Below are 20,778 nucleotides of genomic sequence, written 5' to 3'. Positions count from 1 at the left end.
AGAAATTTTGACAAATTGATGGTCATTTTATTCGCTTGATTTTTGAATTTCACGATTCCAGACCTCAATTTTTTAAAATCGTTTTTTGTCAGAGTACGGTTGTATACCGTTCTACGTTGCCGGAAGGGCTTCGCAATGCGTTCCCTGATTCTCCACTGCACATCAATACTTGAAACAGGTTCTTGAATCCCTTGAGTGTTCTTGAACTCCCTACTCAAACGGTCATCTCCTGACGTGCCATAGCTTACTGGTAACGGAGATGGAGAAACTGAAAACTTTCGGCAAACATAATATTTTATTCATGCGGTGTGGGGTGCGGGATGAATAGTGCGTGATTTTTTTTCTTCTCCTAAATGAAGATTTTCATATGAATTCACATCGCGTTCGTTGGAATGTACCTGGTTCAATCAACCTCGAATAACAACCTCTCATATACAATTATAGACATATCAGCATAGTGTCTAATAAATGGTCAGAATGATTTGGACAACAATGTTTTCAAAACAATAGATTTACCAACAACAACCACAGAGAAACAAAGAACATTTGCCTTATTCATGGTATTTTGCGGGTGGAAAACTCTTTCTAAGTATATTTTTGAACGTATTTATTGTTTTGATTTATTCTATTGTCTTTAAATTAAGACCATCCAATGCCCTGACTCTTACTGTGGGATAAATGCGTCTTGTCCTGACGCTTACTGTGTGATAAATGCGTCTTGTCCTGACTCTTACTGTGGGATAAATGCGTCTTGTCCTGACGCTTACTGTGGGATAACTGAGTTTTGTCAAATTTATTCTTGAGATAATTTATTGAGATTCTCCCTTCGAAAAGTTGGTGAAACTAAAGAATTGCTCAGAATTATTTTGACGCTGCCAACGATCTTATTGTTATGAATGAATATAATATGGTGAGATCAACTTACTTCTGAAGTCCAGCGGTATCTAATAGATTTTAATCAATTTTTAAAAACCACAAATCTGATAGATTTTTAGTTCCACGAAAGTTTTGCAAAACAATATGATGTCTTTGTTTGTTTTAAAAAACCAAACAAAAAAAAAAAAAAAAAAAAAAAACAAATGGCAACATATTTATACAAATTTTATCATTATTTTTCTTGTAGCAGGGAAGCGTGTACATCTTAGCATTGAAACTAGAAAAATAATGCTATTGAATTTAGTAACTTTGTGAAATTAAATATCTCAATGATTTAATAGAAGAATTGGTAAAAAAAAACAACAACAAAACAACGGAGAGTAATTTAAAGTTGCCATGATGATTGATATTCTCTTCCTTTTTTCTCTCTTTTTTTCTTTTGAACAGTAGAAGAAAATAGGGGAAAGTGTGAGTTTACTTTTAGATTATATAAACAGTGCAGAGTAATGTCCGATTGTTGTTAAAACATGTTTTTTTATGTATCTACCCAACGTTGATATTGGTTTTTTTTTCAAATACCAGGGGGAATAGGGGGCGGTGGATTGCGGGAAAGGGAGTTGGCATGATATTATCCTCACAAATTCAAAGATATTCCATAGACTGACAGTTTCTGAGATAACAAGGAGATAAAACCTGAATGTATTTCTAGTGGAAGGTGTCAATTGTCTAATACTTTGTTTACTTTGCGGTTTTTGGGATTGCATGTATGTTTTGTTATAGGGTTCTCTGTTATTATTTTGGTTTTGAGGGTTTTGAAGAAAGGTGAAAGACATACTGGTTTGGTCTCTTCTCCTCAAACCGCTATATATATATATATATATATATATATATATATATATATATATATATATATATATATATATTATATATATATATATATATATATATATATATATATCCTATAATAAGAGCTTTTTAGAAACTCCATGTCAAATGCTTGGATAACCTGGTTTTATTTAAGCCCAAGGGGCAAGAATTCTTTGTTATAAGAAAAGTGGTAGGATGTAAGCATGAACATGTGTGATTTTTTCCTGTGAAAGACCATGTTTTTCGTGTTATTTTTCAACCATCTCACTATAGGATTGTGCAAGACTTTGAATACATTACATTACTTTATTCGACTTCTGAATGAGTACCTGTCACTCGGCATTTTACAAGACGGGACATGGTTGTGACATGAGCTCCAATGACGCAAGTCGAGGACATTTTAAATGTTTCTTCTATTCTCACCTGGACTTTTTATTTTTGAGTGTCAAGCATTTCTGGTGTAAAAATAACGTGCGCACCGGGTCGCTTCGACATTAAGCTGGGTTACGAATTTGAACTTCTATTTAAGTACCCTGTAGATGAGCCATTATGGAATACACTCGATCCTATAAGAGACTAGCAGATGTGACACGCAAACGGTCTCTTGCCGTTGGTAATGTCCAAAAATATTAAACATTCGCAAAGAAAGAGTTGGAATAGATCCAGGACAGGAGTAACAATACTGCCGTACTCTGGAAAAACACATTAAACAATTTTGCCAGAAAACTCGTCCTTCAAATATCGGTCGATTTAAATGACCCTCATATTGGCAAAAACTCTCAAACTCGGGACTTTGGCGAAGCCCCGGGTTTAAGAGTTTTTGCCAAGATGAGGGACATTTAAATCGACCGATATTTGAAGGACAAGTTTTCAGGCTAAATTTTTTAATATGTTTTTTTTTTTCAGAGTACTGTAGAATACTGAATAACAGCAAATCGAGCGATCGTGGCATTTAACTAGAATAAACTACAAAAGACTCACCTATAACTATAATATATTCCTTAAACATGAGTATTTTCAGAAGTTAGGCCGTTTAAAATGTTTCTCTGCCGTCTGTCTGCATTTTAAGCGATGTATTAATGTTTTTGTTTTTGTTTTTGGCTAAATAAAGGTTTTGAGCCCGAAGCGTTCCGTGTTTGGTATTTTGTTCTTCTTCGAAGCTATTTTATTCATTTTTGATCATTACTTAAGGTAATCGCTGCTATCTGAATTGAATGCTGTGATACGACACGGACTCGGGAATAAAGCGTAGTGAAGATCGTTATTTTTTTTAATAGACAATTTAGGCGAGACATTTGGTTGCGTAAAATATTTGATATGCCAAAAATATGGGTATTCTGTGATAACCTGGCTGCATTGTAATGGTTGAAACTGTTTTGCCTCTAGTCATTTAAACGATAAAGTGAATTCGTAGCAGATTTGTTTAGGTATAAGCCAATTAAAGATTTCATGTATATCATTTGTTTACATTTACAAGCGTGGATTTTGACCCATTGTTTATCTCCACCTTTACTGTGTATGTATGAATGCATGTGTTTGTGTCTTATTTTTATTTAATTTGAAAAATGCTCTATTTTATTGTGATATACAACTTTGGGCTAAATCTAATGAAATTCTGTTTTATTTATATAAGAAAACCCTCCCAAAATCCAAAAGTTAATTTGTATTTTTATTGCACACTGAACCAAGGTTGCGTATCATCATCTATCTAAGACGGATATTCTAAAATGCAGTAGATAATTCGATAACCAGATTCCCCCAGATATAGAATAAAGTATCTTGCTAAACTTTATTTAACTCAGAAGAGACTATGTCAACAGTTTTTAATAATTTTTGGAGTCCGCGGGGACGAGAGACGCATGCGCACAACCAACATGACGTTCTCTCTCTAATAACTTTTCCGCCGGTGACTTCACAGACTATGGGTGACGTCCAATCAAGGGAGGCTACTCTTCCGCTAATCTCATTCCCTATTACAGGCCATGACACTTTGTCCGTCCATTGTTTGAGATACGAAGTAATTGATCGATAAGAAGGCACAAGACACGGCGATATTATAATTTGGGGGGGGGGGGGGGGGGGGGGGGGGTTAGCAGTTAGCATCAGGACAATCGTGCCAATGATTCTTTTCTCTCTTTTGCTTCTTTTTACGTTTTTTTCCCCACTTCTTTAAAAAACAAAAATCAAACCGAACCGAGTACAAACAATCACTTTAAAAAGAAACCTTCACATGTCTCTGCGTGTCGTTACTATTTAAAAACGCGTTTAGTTATATTATTTCCACCTTCTCTTTAAGGCTCGGATCAAATTCCAGTCCTATCAAAACTTTCAATTATTCTTATAGCTCTCTTGAAATCCAAAACGGATTCGTTCTTATTTGGCTTTGTGGTCTTGTGGAATGACTCTCGGCTTGTGTGTAGTGGATCGCAAGTTCGAGTCCTGTTCTTGGCGGCACAGAAGTGAGATCGTGGACTAAGCTCTAAGCTCACATTATCTCATCATACTCAGGTGAAATACGTGTCCGGATGGTAACAAAGTTTTATCAGTCGAAAAAAAACACAACAAATAACCTATTAACCCTGACGGGATATCGCAGCACGTTTCTCATATCGATGTTATGTCTTGCTGTTCACTTAATACCATTGTAAAATACTTTGAATAAATCTACCGGATGTAGAGTTATAAAAAAGCATAAAGATTTTTACTTATCTATTTTAGATTTCAAGATTATTTTCCGTTTCTTCTTTTCAGAGAAAGAAATAATTAATTTCAGCAAAACAAAAAAAAACCACATCAAACCAAAACAAACAAACAAACAAAAAAAAACACCCCAAAAAATAAACACCCCCCCCAAAAAAAAAAACAACAACAAACAAACAAACAAAAAAAAAATAACAAAATAAAACAACCCACCCCCACAAACGAATAACACATAAACATCCAAAATAATAAAAGGAAAAAATAGTAAAAATAAAAATAAGATAAACTAAATACAATGAACAAAAAAAAAAAAATTAAAAAAAAAAAATAAAATAAAAACGAAACAAACAAATCAAAACAAAATTACAAAAAAAAAAAAAAAAAACCCCAAAAAATCGGAAAAACAAATCAACAAAATTAAATCAAACAAAACAAAATAAGAAAGAAAATCAAGGCCAAAAACTTCTAGTTTTTATTTTAAAACGGATATTTATTGCTGTATAGAACCACCGTTCTTGTCATGGCCACCTTACTGTAACCCTCGTAAGCTTATCACATATCAAGGATCAAAACTTGGCTTCACACAAAACATGGCGACGACTACCAAAAGAACGTGAATAGCGGTTAGCCTCTGTGGTATAAATGGTAGCACGATTGACCGGAAATCAGGAAGTCCAAGGTTCGATCCCCAGTCGATGCAGGCTGTTTAATTTTTCCGGATGCTTTTTTTATTCTCTCGTATTTTTCTCTCAGTGCTGTTTGGTACTGATTCAAATACAATTTTTCAGATCTTTATAAGTCGGAGGCTACGGTCTGACGCTCTCCATAATGATAGTTCGAAGATGACGTCACTCAGGTCTTTGTTATTGTTTTTTGCCATCCGCGTTCATGAGTAATGCTCACTCAACTGTATTAACCCGACTATAAACGTTCATGGATACACACAGTTTTGTGTGCTGGTCCGTTATACTTCCGGATGGCAATGTTATGAGCTTCTTAGCCAAGCGCATACTATCTATACTTTAGACATGAAATCCAGCCGTGTCGATCGCCACAGCATACTCCCTAAAATCTTTCAAACTTTAATACCTTTTTACAACAGCATTTAGACTTAGACGGCAAGAATATGTCATGATATGTATATGTATATGAATATCTCATGTCATGATAACAATTAGATGTGTATAGATAGAATGCGCTTGGCCAAGGAGTTCACAACGGAAGTATAACGGACCAACACACAAACTCTGTGTAACCATGAAATTTTATAGTCTGGTTAATACAGTTTAGTGAGAACAACTCACAAACGCGGATGGTGAAAATGTCATGATGCTCAATCAATGCAATCTTATTGCAGGTCGTCTTCATCTCTCGATAAATAGTAGGCCTTCAGAGCCATTAGGCCTATGGAGCCGGAGTTCATCCCGGTTTTTTTTTTGTTTTAAGCGTGAAATGGATAATAGCAATTGCTTGTTACCCTTTGGATAGGACGCCGATCTATCGCAAAATAATTTCTGTCAGATCTAACAAACCTAGATACACTGCTGGGTGGACAAGGAATCAGAAGAAAAAAAATCTCGAACTCACCCGGGCGGGATCGATCTCGTACTCTTTGCATATAAAGAGAGTGCTCTACCATGTGAGCTACCGGGACCCCCTCTCGATAAGTGACGTACACATTTTCTGGCAAAAAGGATATAAAGTCAGCTTATGACAAATTATTACGATTTTTTTTCAGGTCCTGTTTAATTTTATTTCGCACTTTATGAAAAGAAATACTGTTGTGAGAAAGACTCGCTCTTAGCCAAGTCAATACCAACCTTCCAGATTTTGAAAGTGGGCGTGGCAGACAAAAATAATGACCTGTGGTTAAAATGCCCGGCGACTTACGACAGTCCAGTCTTGACCAGTTGATGATAACTATTGTCTGAGACAGACACGGAAGATAACAGGTCTCCAAGAAAATAAGGAGAACAATGAGAGAAGCGATCCTATCGCTAACACAAAACTGATGGTCGATTATTTTCAGGACAGCGGTCAATTCCACGAATCCTATCAGCGACTTGTAATTTCTTCTCCGCTCCGTCAATTTTTAGAGTGGACAGATTCAAAAATTGTACATTAACAAAACACCTTGTCCTAATTTTTGGCCAGAAAACACATGTTCCATAATGAGATGATTCAATTGATCGACATGACCTCAATTTATCACAAAGGTCTTTAAGCTGAGACTTTTTAGAATATTTCTTTTTTAAAGATTTAAGGTAGGGGTAATTTATTTTTCATAGTTTTATGTTGACAATTCTCTCCGGTTAAACTGCCAAGAAACATGTTTTGTCAGTTATAGTCAGAGATGATAACGTAAAGAGTCGACAGTTGAAGAATCCAACAAACGGTTATCTAACTTAAACAATTATATAAATACCTTTGATTTGTTACCGTCAGAATACTTTGCAAGTTAAGCTGTGGTCATTATGGAATCCTTCTTCTACTGTTACGTCTATCTTATGCTTATAGTATCTCAGAATTGGACATGAAATCCACACTGCCTCCGCCTCCTCCAGGTTAAAGTACAATGCCTTGTCCTCTTGCCCCCCCCCCCCCCCCTCCAAGAACAAAGTTTGATAACCAAAAAGAAAATGGGATAAAATCAAGACAAAGATTGATTTTCGAAAGATTTTTCTAAATAGCTCAAGATCTGAAGATCATAATGTCAACAACAACAATGAAAAAAGATCGTTATTAAAGAAAAATTGTTTTTGTAGTTGCATAAAACCAAGTCATAAATCAATTTCCCGTGGTCTTCGTTATAATAGGTGTCTTTTGTAATTCCAACCTTAATCTGCATCTTTAATAAGTTTTGTCAAATCTGATCATAGCTACCAGGTGAAAGTGAGGTCTTGTTTGTTGTTTTTTTTTAAAGGGAAGAGAAACCTTTTTTTAAAAAAACAACCTGGACTCGACAGTTGTAAAAAAAACGTGAGCTTTTGTTATCGTGCACTAACCATTAAACGTTATCAAAGCGCTTTACAAGAGGTCTCTAGCCAACAGCAACACTAAACATGTAGGACGAGACATGACGCCTTTTAGGCGATATTACATTTTTTTTCGGACAGAGACAACGCTGTTAACGACAGGTACTCATTTCAGACCTGAGTACTGTATGAGAATGTGAATAAAGAGACTTTTCCAAGGACTCAACTCTGCACCGCTCAGAGCGTGACTCGAACCCAGGACCTTCCGATCCGAGGAATACATAGTCGCCATTTAAGCCAGAGTCGCACTGGTGTTACGTTCTGCTTTCTCGTTGAAGACGGTGAGATCTGCAGCTACAACCAGATAAATAATTTTATAAGAAATGTGACCCATCGACTCAAGACGGTATTATATCCGTTAAAATCTGATTATTAAAATTCATTGTTGGCCTTCATTTGTAAAGTTTGAGTTAAAACAATGAGTTTTATTTCTCCAATTTCCAAACCATAAATTTCCTGATTCTGATCAATTCAACTTAAGAGTCTCAATATTCTTTATCTAGTTATTGGGAAACAAAACCAGATTGACGCGATGGGCCACAAATTATCCTTCAATATCGAGCATGCAGTTAACTGCCTGTATTCTGGAAAGACACGTATTATAAAATCTCGCCAAAAGACTCGTCTCTCAAATTATATCGATCGATTAAATTACCCTCTCAAACCTGGGACCTCGCTCTGGCCAAATTTTTAAATACGTGTCTTTCCAGAGTACAACAGTTAATTGGGACATAAATTAATTGATTATAAATGTACGTTTTTTGGGTTTTTTGTTGTTGTTTTTTTTTAAAGGGGAGGGGGTTAAGTTAAATGTTAGGAGTGCTCGACTCTTCCACTTCGGAATATAGATGTTTAAATGCAAATCTCTCACTTGCTGTGGCTCTGAATCTTTACCCTAATATAATTACTGGAGTTTCTCTCTCTCTCTCTCTCTCCCTCTCTCTCCCTTCGTCCAAATAACCCGAGTTGTTTTAGATTTTAAGCCCTATATTTCAGACTGCCTAATTTCTGTGAAAGCGTCTGACAAATAACGCATACCCCGGGCGTGTCAACGAATAAAATTTATTTCGAGGATAAATTATTGAATTAGACATTTAGAATTGTCCCCCATTCTGCTGTCTGAAGATTGCTTAAAGAGACGTTTATATCCTTCCGCAAAGCAACCACGATCGTAACGGACGTCGAAGCTTTCGTAATCTAAAAGGACATGACAATCACGTGAGAAAAGGGCCCGGATTAGCACCAAATGTCGTAAATATGTCCTATGGACTTGTGGAGATACAGCACTCAATGAATAGGCTCGTGTTTGAATAAAGATAAAGAGACACAAAAGACGTAAAAGGGGGGAAACGGTAAAATGAGTCTAATGCATGCATTGATGGAAGTTAAGTAAATTAGCTAGCACGTTTGTCATCGAAGGTCTGAACTATACGGCGTCGATAGCCAAAAGGTTCAGCTTCAGGCCTGCTGCATGACACCGTCAAGTGAAATTGACCGTACCACCTTATTATGACAAACCATTTGTTTCATTTTGACCAAAACGTTTACATGAAATGACATACTTCTAAAAATAAAAAGACTTGAACGTTTGAAACAAACGGTTATTTTTATCGGTCACTTTCAAGTCTCTGGTTGGATATTCATGGACAATTCGATGATAGTATTAATCGATCGATATTCAGCAAGCATTTTTTAATTTTTTGGGGGGTCAAAATAAAGACAATAAATGTGCTACGGCTTGTCGTGGTTTGGCAACGTTGTCAGTGAAATTCTGCCCTTGGTATTGTGTCCTTGCGCTTTATACAGATTATATCAATTGAATTTGACTGGATGTAAGAATGCTAGAATAAAAAGAACTCATCCCAGGCACATTTGAAAATAAATAAATGAATAAAATAAATAAAATTCCCTTTATTTACCCCATAGGGGAAATTTGTCTATAGGGTCTATTCCAAGGAAAGACTGGAATAACCCAGGCTTCAGCGGCAGTGCAGCGCTGCAAATGGAGCTAGAGCGAGGTGACGTGCGCAAGGCAACACAGCGCAGCGGCGGTTGATCGAACTATGTACCTTTCGGGTACGAAGCAAAGACCGTACCACTGAACGACGCTGCTCCATAATCTAGCATGCTTCAGGTATAAATTAATGGAATCCGATTTATTCACTATAAACTTACCGACGAGCCATGGGACATTCAAGGCATCTACCAAGGACTTTCTCTTCTGTATGTCACTGTATAGACGCCTTTGTTATTCCAGTTTAGGCCAAACTCTTTCAGATATTTTTTATTTACTCCCTTTGAAAACAGTTTGATATTTCTTCTTAGTAGATGCTCCTGTAAATTGCTTCTTTTCGAGGTTGGCTTGTCGAACAACCTCTACCTCTATCTCTGGGGTAGGTCAAACTTTCGATACGCATGGGTGACTCAACAGGCAAGATTGTTGAGACACTCAAGCCCTCCGACCACTACAAGGTCTTGATAAACTGGAGGAATTCACCATATTATAGATATTTAGATTTTGTTACTTAATAGAAAGCTAACTAATCTTTTTTTTAAATCAACACACACACACACACACACACACACACACACACACACAGAGAGAGAGAGAGAGAGAGAGAGAGAGAGAGAGAGAGAGAGAGAGAATCCCAACATATTTTTATAGATAGGTTGAGCAGGAACTTCTAACTACCCCAGTCAAATCATAATCGTTGTCAAAAAGCACAATACAAACCTGAACGATAATTACTTGTTTTCTATTTAATTGTCTCACATGCGCTCGTTAATCACTTGAACATGATCTTCCATTGTTCATTTTCTCCAGCCTTCCTTTATACTTTATCCATCATAATCTGTTCATTTCCTCACCTTTCCATTCTACCTTTAGAGGTCTCTCGATGCATGATTTACAGGATTTATTTTTTCAAAAAATATTAATTTTTAACATAATGAAAATGTTGCTGCTTGAAGCTCGAAGGAAAAAATAACGATAAATATTGAATTGTAAGCTTACATTTATTAGACAGACAGATACTGTGGATGTTTCGGGTTTCCCCTTTATCAACAAAATAGGATGAATGAAACACTACAGACGAATGAGAAAATTTGAGATAAGGCCTTTGAGAAGGTTGGGTTTGAAGAATTTATTGATCCGTTCAATGTCTGTAAAAATTATCAAAATTAAATGACAGATGACCATTTCTAGAGCCATCAAATTCTTTATTTATTTATTTATTTATTTATTTATTTATTTATTTATTTATTTATTTATTTATCTACTTATTTAATTATATATTGAAACATTATTGAAGACCAGCCTCCTAAAACTTGATAACTATTTTAAAGTTTGATAGCCGAGCTCTATTATTGGCATGATTTAACCATTGTTGTAAAATGGACAGTATTTTGTGTTGGTAGGAGAGAATTTCCACTAGATCAATAGGCTCATAACTAATTTTGGGTAATCAGACCTGCAAATAAGCGCACGTAGAAACTGGTCCTAGTATAAATATACATTAAGCTACTTTTTTTTCCAATTAGTGCTTCAGCGCCAAAGTTTCTTACAGTCTACGTAGCAAAAATATAAACAATTTCTTTCAGCTGCTCCTTGCTTAAGACACGTTCTGACAAATAACCTATTTCCCCCAAACTCCACTAAGACCTAGCTAACCATCCAACCACTATAAGATGAATTTTTATTAAAAGATTTGCCTGGGCGGGTTCGAGCCGTGTGTGGGTCGAGTCTCATACAGAGTTAGTTACCCATGCTCAAGCAGGACTGGTAGCGATCTTTATTCATGTTTTCGTCCAACCAAGTCATCAATCACATGATTTGTTGCTGCCAAAGATTGGATATTTCTTGTAAACCCGCTGCTTTGTTTATGAAAGTTGTAAACATACCCATGTGTCAAGCTGAACGAAATGACCAATCGTGATGTTAGATATTTCAAAAACTGTGAACACTTTTCACTGTGTGGGTCACTTTGAGCACATATTCCACTGTGACCAATGACCTCAAAGACATGGAAATGTCATATAGATCATGCCCCACGACCTATACCAACGAAGTATTTCCTGGATTCAAAACCAAAAAAGTACCGGGTCCCAGTGCCACGCACCGCTCTTCGTGGCCTTGAACAATTCACCTCGCTCTTGCTCGCGCCCCAATAGGCTTCAACAGTCGTGACGTCACTTCCTTCGTAATGACGCAAAGTAACTTAGTAACTGGTTCTAAACTATCGGAACAATGGCGGATGCACTTACTTATCCGACGAGCATAAAAGTGTATCCAGAGGAGAGAAACATTATTAATCTGATCATGTTTTGTTTTTTATACATTATGATCACACGGCATGTGAAAAGTTCTAGCCAGCATGAAGAATAAAAAGTACCGATTTTCTATGTTTAGAACCAAGCTGCTCGTCGCTGGGCGGACTGTTGAATCCTATTGCTCTCACAGTGACTAAAAAGTGTTACTTATCATTCGAAGATAATCCCCCCCCCCCCCCAACACCCCCCTAGAATGGATACAAACATCGATCTGTGGTGGAAACGGAGTCGGCAGACAGGAAGAGTGGTTCGGACTTTGAATTGTTAACGAATAAAGTAATCGAGTATTGTATTCGATGCATACTTTATTCCATATTCATTGACTCATTCTCATTTAGCTATTTGATTATTATATCGATTGATATATTGATCAATTACCAGACAAAAGGGGTTTCATACAACTACAAAGAGTCACAATACATGATACTGAATGCGAATTGCGATCTGATATTTACTCCAACAGAGTATCTAGTCTAAATATAAAATCATTTTTATACAAATAAATGCGCCTGTTATGCGATACATTTATAAAGTATCAGTCAAATCATTACTTGCGTCCGTTTGGATGATACGTCAGTAAAGACGATATCGGTAAAAACATAATTCCAAGATCAGAAAAAATTGTCAGACAGCCGGTGACTGACCAGCTTCAAAGTCGATTGACTTTTTGATATTATTATTATTATTATTATTATTATTATTATTATTATTATTATTATTATTATTATTATTATTATTATTATTATTATTATTATTATTATTATTATCATCATCATTATTATTGTTATTATTATTATCATCATCATCATCATCATCATCATGCATCATCATCATCATCATCATCATGCATCATCATCATCATCATCATCATCCTCATCTGTGTAAGTCCACAGAAAATATCGTTTTACCTTGCTGAACTCCTCTCTGTCTACAATAATTTCACATGCCGATTAAATGAGCTCCCCTGGTTTGTGAGCGCTCGCTGTCTGTTATCGGAAGTTTTGAAACATGATCGTTTTGAAAACAACAATATTGATAAAACTTTATAATAAACATCGATGTGTCGAAACATTAAAATCTGGAGGTGTTTAAATTAGTTAATAAAATGTATGGTAGAATAAAGGGAGTAAAATTGACTCTTATAAAAGATACAAAACAAAGTAAACGACGTTTCGGCCTTTGGCCTTTTCACAAACTAGGGGTAAACAAGAAAAGGAAATATGTTTTATTACATTGGCATCATAGTTAAAACATAATAGTTAAAAAAGGAAAACCCCATAATATTTTAAAATTTTGCCAGAAATCTCGTCCTTCAAATATCGATCGATTTAATTGAGCCTCATCTTGGCAATAAAAAAATGACCCTCATATTGGCATTAAAAACTCTCAAACCTGGGACTTTGATCGATATTTGAATGACGAGTTTTCTTGCCAAATTTTAAAATATGGGGTTTTCCAGAGTACGGCAGTATGGTCGTGACCAAATTCCATGAACGTTTACTTTTAAACATTTAAATTATACCTGAAACTCTAAATGAAACAACCGATAGACGGGGAAATTATGAGCATAAAGTATTATCAGTCTCTCAACATGGATTTGTGTTCAATGTGTATGTTGTTTGGTGCAAGCGAGGGTTCAGAGAGTAAAACGCGTACCCTTGTGAAGAAGATACGTGTTAAAATTGTCCCAACTATCGAGAGCCTCTGTGGTATCATAATGGTAGCACGTCTGAACGGTTATCAGAAGGTCTGGGGTTCGATCCCCAGTCGAGGTAGACTGATTTTTTGGGATGTTTATTTTTCTTGTATCTTTCTTTCTCGCTTTGTCTGGCACCTTTCATATACACTTGTTCAGATCTTTAAAGATTTGAACTCGCGAACTATAACTGAAGATTAAAGCAAGATGTTCGTGTCATCACTACACCACTTTACACCTCCAGATCACGTTAATGAGGGCAGTGGGTGAGGCATGAGAAAAAGAAGAGGAAAAAAAGGTGTGGGAATATCTGGGCATTTTGGATACCTAATGTTATTTCTGTGTCTGTAATTAGTGATCAGCTGGCCAGACAATTCTGTCAAACTCTGGCAAAACACATATAAAAATGTTGTTCAAAAACTTTTACTTGACTATAATATAATATTAATCGGTAAGTGGATCAAAAGTCTCAAAACCAGATTTGAAACTTGTTGACACGTTTAGGGAAAGGAGGTGGTGGGGGTGGGGGGAGAGGAGGTCATCTTTATTGCTGGTTTTTTTTTTTTTAATGAAGTAAACATTTTCCAGCCAAAAATGTGATTACAGTGTTTTTGTCAGAATCTAACAGAAATCGAGGGATATGTCAATTATAGAGTAGGTAGAGGGAGGAACCTTTTCTACACTGCTTTTGTTGAACCTCTCGCTTGGGTGGACGCGCTGGTCTTTAATGACTTCAGCAAAATGTATGTCCCTGGGTTGTCCTGTTTTTGTCGTCGAAAGTAAATCAAAGTAAGATAATGATAATGCCTATTTGTGACTTATTATGGTCTCCAAAACGGTGTTATGGAGGTGTGAACTAGACGTCAAAAAGTTAATCTCAATAAAAGTCACAGATTTGATTTTAAAAAAAGCTATTGATGCTATGCGTTTCGGTAATTTACTTACAACATTCCGCCAGCCGGATATAACGTATCAACACACATAGCTGTGTGTAACCGTGACCGTTTATAATCTGATTAATACAATTTAGTGAGAACTACTCATAAAAAAAAAATTATGCCTTTTCCGCCACGACATCATAAGATATCGTCGCCCAGGCATTCCACGAAGGAATATAGATAACTCATCATAAAAATGGCTGGCTAAAATCCATAATAACGGTGTGAGTGACGTCAATTTCGTTCCTTCTATTTTAAGACATACATCGAAAGTCTCATATTATTTCTCACTAAATCTTTCAACATCTTAGCATCCAAGTCACCCTGACATTAAGGCGATGAGTCACAAATTTGATGGATAAAACCTAGATGACGGTAATTTAGTTTGTTTTTTTCATACAATATTTTCAAAAATTAAAATAAAAATATAGAAAGGCCCATGTTTATGCTTTTACAAATGTAATAACAATAACGTTGCTCATTTGTGTATCTGGCAGACTACAAGGAACCAAACTTTTTTATAATTTTGGTTGTTAGACGGCTCTTTTTATTTTCATATTACACTCTTCAACAGACAGATTCTAATCTCGGCCTTTGATCAAGTTAGAGAACTACGTACCCCCATCCCAACTCCTCCAACCCTACATCCCTAAAATTTGAAAGTATTGACAGCTGAGTCGAACGCAGAAAAAAAATCGCTATCGACAAAATAGCGTTACTGTCGGTTGATCTATCGGATGAATAATTTTTTTTCGTATTTTATGGTTGGACATTCGAATGAAATTAATTTGTTTTAACCCTGATTTTGCTGTACCTCGGTAGAGCTCACAACCAACGAGCAAATGTACCCGAATTAAATCAGGTTAGGGTAAAAAACAAACAAAACAAACAAACGCACACACATATACACACACACATACACACACACACACACATACACAAAACAAAACAAAAACATTTTTAAAAAAACAAATCCCAATACTGACCCTTTTCTGTCGCCCAACCAACTATTCTATTGTAAGTCATTAGGCAGTGCACGCTCTTTATTCATTAACAAGTTAACTGCCGTACGCTGGAAAGACGCGTATTTGAAAATTTGGCCAGAAAACTCGTCCTTCAAATATCGATCGATTTAAATGACCCTTATCTTGACAAAAACTCTAAAAATCTCGGACCTTCCAAAGTCACAGGTTTGAGAGTTTTTGCTAAGATGAGTGGTTATTTCAATAGATTGATATTTGAAGGACGAATTTTCTGGTCAAATTTTTGAATACGTATCTTTCCAGAGTAGAATGTCAGTTGACTTTTTAATGATTTTCAAATACAGCAGTCAATAGTTTGGCATTCCGATTGTGGATTAAAATTCAGTCTGAATTCACGTCGATACCAAGCGGGTGGTAATCTAAATATTCTCTCGGCCTCGGAGTAAACAAAACACTTCGCGCATTTGTTTGTTTTCGCACCAATTCAGTTTTCTATTCTTGACGGTTCAGAGTGATTTGATAAGCAATGAAGACAATTTTCTCCTCTACGGTTTTTTTCTCCCGATTATTGAAAGTTAAGAAAATACGATTTTGAATAAAATAAAGTCAAGTAGACAACAAAAAAAAACCAATGTCATTTTCATTTCAGTTTTTCAAACTAAAGTTTGATTCAATGAATTGTTGGCCGATACTTGATCGATGGAAAATTGGGGTCAGTCGTCTGGTGCTTAATACTGAGTTTAACACTCAACTTGAAAAGATGAACCCCCCAAAAACATACAAATATGAGAAATAAAAACAAAAGAAAAATAAATTAAAAAACACAACAACAACAATACGAAACTAAAAAGAACATAGAATAAAACAAAACAATCAAACAAACACAATTATTCAATTTAAATATAATATTACTTCTGCTCATTTTTACTTTAGACTTGATTTTTTTTATTTATCCAGTCTTCACAACAGATTGACGAGGTTGGTGACACTTGCTGACCTAGCCAAATCCCTTCAAATTTTAAATATTAAGACCATCTCCAGGGAGGGAGGGAGATGTTATTATTCTCAATTCCCTGTAGATAGGTAACAACCACCCTCGTAATAGAAATCCAGTTCGTATTTGCATCGTAAAAAGGAGAAGATACCGTGAAAAAGGGTTGGAATTTGAAAAGAGCAAAGGGTTTTGTTTCTCTATACCCAATATTGCTTAAAATGTAGGAATTGCTCATGGTTGTGTTGATATGAAATCCAGGTCAACTCAAACCATATTGCAAATTTCGTTAAAAGTAATTGCTAAATCATGCTGAATTGGGTAAGGTTTAAATGGCTTTATATTATTACTAATGATACCTAAATAGTTAGGGCTTTAAAGAGATTATACGGATTACGTTACATACGGATTCTGCAAACATAGCGCACGTCCTAAGGCCAAGATTGAGACGGTGTTTGGTTTCATAGTGATGTTACCCCAATCTGGCAGATCGTTAGCAGAGGATTAAGGTGTGTGTTACTCAATTATGTAGCCCTCATCCCGACAACATCGGTATCTATGGTAAACCCCGCCCGTCGAGTGCCATAAGAAACAATCTGGATTTCAATCTTTTATTAAGGACGTTTTTCTACAGAATGGACTCTTTCCGATAAACCGGAATGAAAACTCTCTAAATAGTGAAGATATATGTAAACAGGCAATAGAACTGATTATAATCTTGTTGTGATAGAATAAACCCGAAATTATATTTTTTTTAAAGAGTAAAAAAAAAACGGTTTATAAAATAATCACTGAAGCATTTTATCCAGTTTGCTTAGCAACAGCAAAGGCGAGAACGTTGACCAAAATAATCGTAATAAACCCAACACAAGTTGATACTCAAATGATGCATGATGATTGTTTCTCACCCAAAACAGTGATGTGGTAATGACAAGATGATGATGATTATGATGATGATGATGATGATGATGATGATGATGATGATGATGATGATGACGACGACGACGAAGTGTGTGTGTGAAACAGTGACAGGCTGAGAAAAATACAAGAACATAAACCATCTCAAAAAAAACTCAGCCTGTCTCGACTGTTGACCGAACCTCAGACCTCCTGATTACCGGTCAGACGTGCTACCATTACATCACAGAGGTTACCCAATAGTAGTTGGGACGATTTAATGTCTATATTCTTCACAAGGGTACGTGTTTTACGCGAAGAGGACGAAGATATTAGAGTCGGTCGAGGGTCTATTTTAGCATTGTTGTAACGGACTATATTTTGACTCATTTTTTGAGTTTTCCATTACAAGTATGAGCCCATAATGGCTTAGGTTATCAGACCTGCAAATAAGTACACGTCGAAGTCGCTCTGATTTTATTTTTGAAAATATCATGACACAGGCACTGCAGTGTTACCCAATAGTAGTTGGGACGATGTAATGTCTATATTCTTCACAAGGGTACGTGTTTTACGCGAAGAGGACGAAGATATTAGAGTCGCTCGAGGGCCTATTTTAGCATTGTGCTAACGGACTATATTTTGACTCATTTTTTGAGTTTTCCATTACAACTATGAGCCCATAATGGCTTAGGTTATCAGACCTGCAAATAAGTACACGTCGGAGTCTCTCTGATTTTATTTTTGAAAATATCATGACACAGGCACTGCAGTAAGATACAGATCTGAAAAAAATGTATGTAAACAGTGCCAGACAACACAGAGAGAAAAATAGACTGGGGATTAAACCTCAGATCTACTGATTACCAGTCAGCCGTGCTACCATTTTATCACAGAAGTCACCAGATAGTCATTTTGAAGTCTTGTAAAATGGTTATTAACATTATGTATTATTGTTAAACTATCCGTCTTAGATTAATTTAATTTCCTACGACTAAAACTTAAATGAATTTCTTTTGATTGATTTGTATTTCAGATGGATGTCTTTATTGCTTAATGAGTTCTGACTTTGGTCCTTCATAATTTGATGAGTCATTTTGAATAATCATGTATCATAATTTTAAAGATTGACAATCTACTCAACTTGATAATGATTTGCCATCCAGACATTCCTTTAATTGTTTCTGTTTAGCTTTTTTTTTCTATTAATACTACATGTTTCTGTAAAATACTCACTACATCCGCCAAGCACATTAAACATACCATCACACAAAACTGTGGGTAACCTTTAACGTTAAAAGTCTGATTGATATAATTCAGTGAGAACAAGTCACTAACAGACTGTCTAAAATGAAAATAAAAGCGGAGTAGTGACGCCAAATTCGTTCGTTTTAATCAGTTAGGTGTTTGAAAACAATCCATCTTCCATTTGATTTTCTCCCATTGGAATGGCAGGGCCCCTTTATTGAAATGAATCAGCGGACCGAGAGGAATGCACGGGAGGATAGGGGGGGACCTCAAAGATAAATGAAACATAAAAGGTTACAAGAACCAATCGTGGCACGGGATGACGAGAAAGTCAGATCTTTAAAAAGTACTGGGGTATGTAGTTGATGGGATGAAACTTGTAACATAACCTGGTTATAGATGGAATGGAATTGACGCCACTTGGCTCTTTGTTTTCGTTTTTAGACAGCCATTTTAATGATTAGTTCTCACCATATAATATCATTAAGACTACACACATTTGCAGGTCTGATAATCGAACGCAATTATGGGCTTCATGGTTAAACATTGTTGTATTGGACAATATTTTGCATTGGTGCGAAAGTATTACAACCACGGGACCATAACAATTCGGGTTATCAGACCCTCTAATAAGTACACGTCGTAACAGCCCAATCCAGGTGAACATAAGAAAGTGAATGTACCTATCATGCTGCCAAGTTTCTTTTCTTAAACAAAGAACGAAATGTTATTATGTCGTCATTCAAAATTGTTGCTTTCGCTTATTTAGATTTGCATTTTATAGTCAAATAAAAAATGACCCAATCCAGCCGTTTTATTTTTGCTGAAGTAAGAGCTGTCAGATTGTTTTAATTATCCGTTTCTTTCTTTTTTTTTTTTTTTGTTAGTGACATAAACCTTTATTAGTAGTTGTTGAATTTACTTTAGAATTTAGGCCGAATGATATTATGATTATCAATCCTAATTTCATGGACTGGTAATACATAGATGTAATATTACCTACGTATTGATATTACAAAAATCAATTTTGGAGAAAGTATTAATCCAAGACACATGGATAATATTTTTTATTCGGGCGCTTAGGCAGGCATCCTCTTAATAGTATCACTTAAAAGGGTTTAAGACAGTGTGTGCTTATTTGCAGATGTAATAACACAAAATGTTATGGTACCATTGTTGTAATGGAAATACTCTCCAACTTACGCAAAATATTGTCCATCACAACAATGCTAAATCAGGCCCATGATAGCGTTCCGTTAGAACTGCAGATATTATGTGGACATAGATTCAATCCTATCGCACTCTGACCAAAACGCCTGTTTTTCCTTTTCGCATGAAATATTAACTTCAAATTATATCGATAACTTAAAATAATCATAAAAATGTAAAAACGTCTTAAGCGACGTGTACTTATTTGCAGGTCTGATAACCCAAGTTGTTATAGTCTCATTATTGTAACGAAAATACTCTCAAACCAATACAATACATTTTGTCCATTACAACAACGTGAAATCAAGCACAAAAAATGAAGTTCGGTTATCGGACCTACAAATATGTACACGTTGGTCTTAAGCTGAAGACTTTCAAAGGAGTAAAACTTTACTGGGCAAAATAAAAATAAAAATGTGTTCTTTCAGTGTATAACAGTGTTATTATTACGATCTGTCAATATGGACACTGGTCTAATCCTGGCCATACCGGGTGTCCCGCTTTTCCTAATCCCTCTTGCATTGCAGGGATTTACATGTGGGGAGTTTGGATGGCTTTGAAGAGAATTCGCGGAGATGAATTTATACGCTCTCCCAGCGTCATTTGTAACGCGAAGCTCCCGTAACCGGAAGTTGAATAAACCATAAATGAATTCTTTTAAAAGTCATAATAATATTATTTCACAATTTCGAAATGTGACCCATTGTCAGGAAATGGTATCATTTCGGGATGAAGTTGGTGACAAAAAGTGGTTTTATTGTCGGAATGATCAGAAATGTAACATTTTAGTTTGTGTCATGTTAAGAAACTGTAGATTTATTTATGAATATCAAGAAAAAAAAAACCCAAAAAACAAACAAACAACAAACAACCCCCCCCCCCAACCAAAAAAAAAAATAATAAATAAAAAAAAAAACAAAAAAAAACAAAGAAAAAGACAACAAAAACAAAAAAATACATACAAAACAACAAAATAATTCAGAATAAAAATCAGAGAAAAAAATATTTT

At 35.7% G+C, this 20,778-nt stretch overlaps 1 protein-coding gene across 20 annotated transcripts in view; it reads left to right on the top strand.

The window, feature by feature from the left end:
• Positions 1-20,778, top strand: part of LOC144972722 (uncharacterized) — a 206,160-nt gene that overhangs the window by 16,149 nt on the left and 169,233 nt on the right. The window lies entirely within an intron of this gene.

The sequence above is a fragment of the Berghia stephanieae genome, chromosome 5 (assembly GCF_034508935.2).
Source record: "Berghia stephanieae isolate SIO BIC M18660-M18661 chromosome 5, UCSD_Bste_1.3, whole genome shotgun sequence".
In the NCBI taxonomy this organism is placed as follows: Eukaryota; Metazoa; Mollusca; class Gastropoda; order Nudibranchia; family Aeolidiidae; genus Berghia; species Berghia stephanieae.
This window is presented reverse-complemented; position numbering and strand designations above follow the sequence as displayed.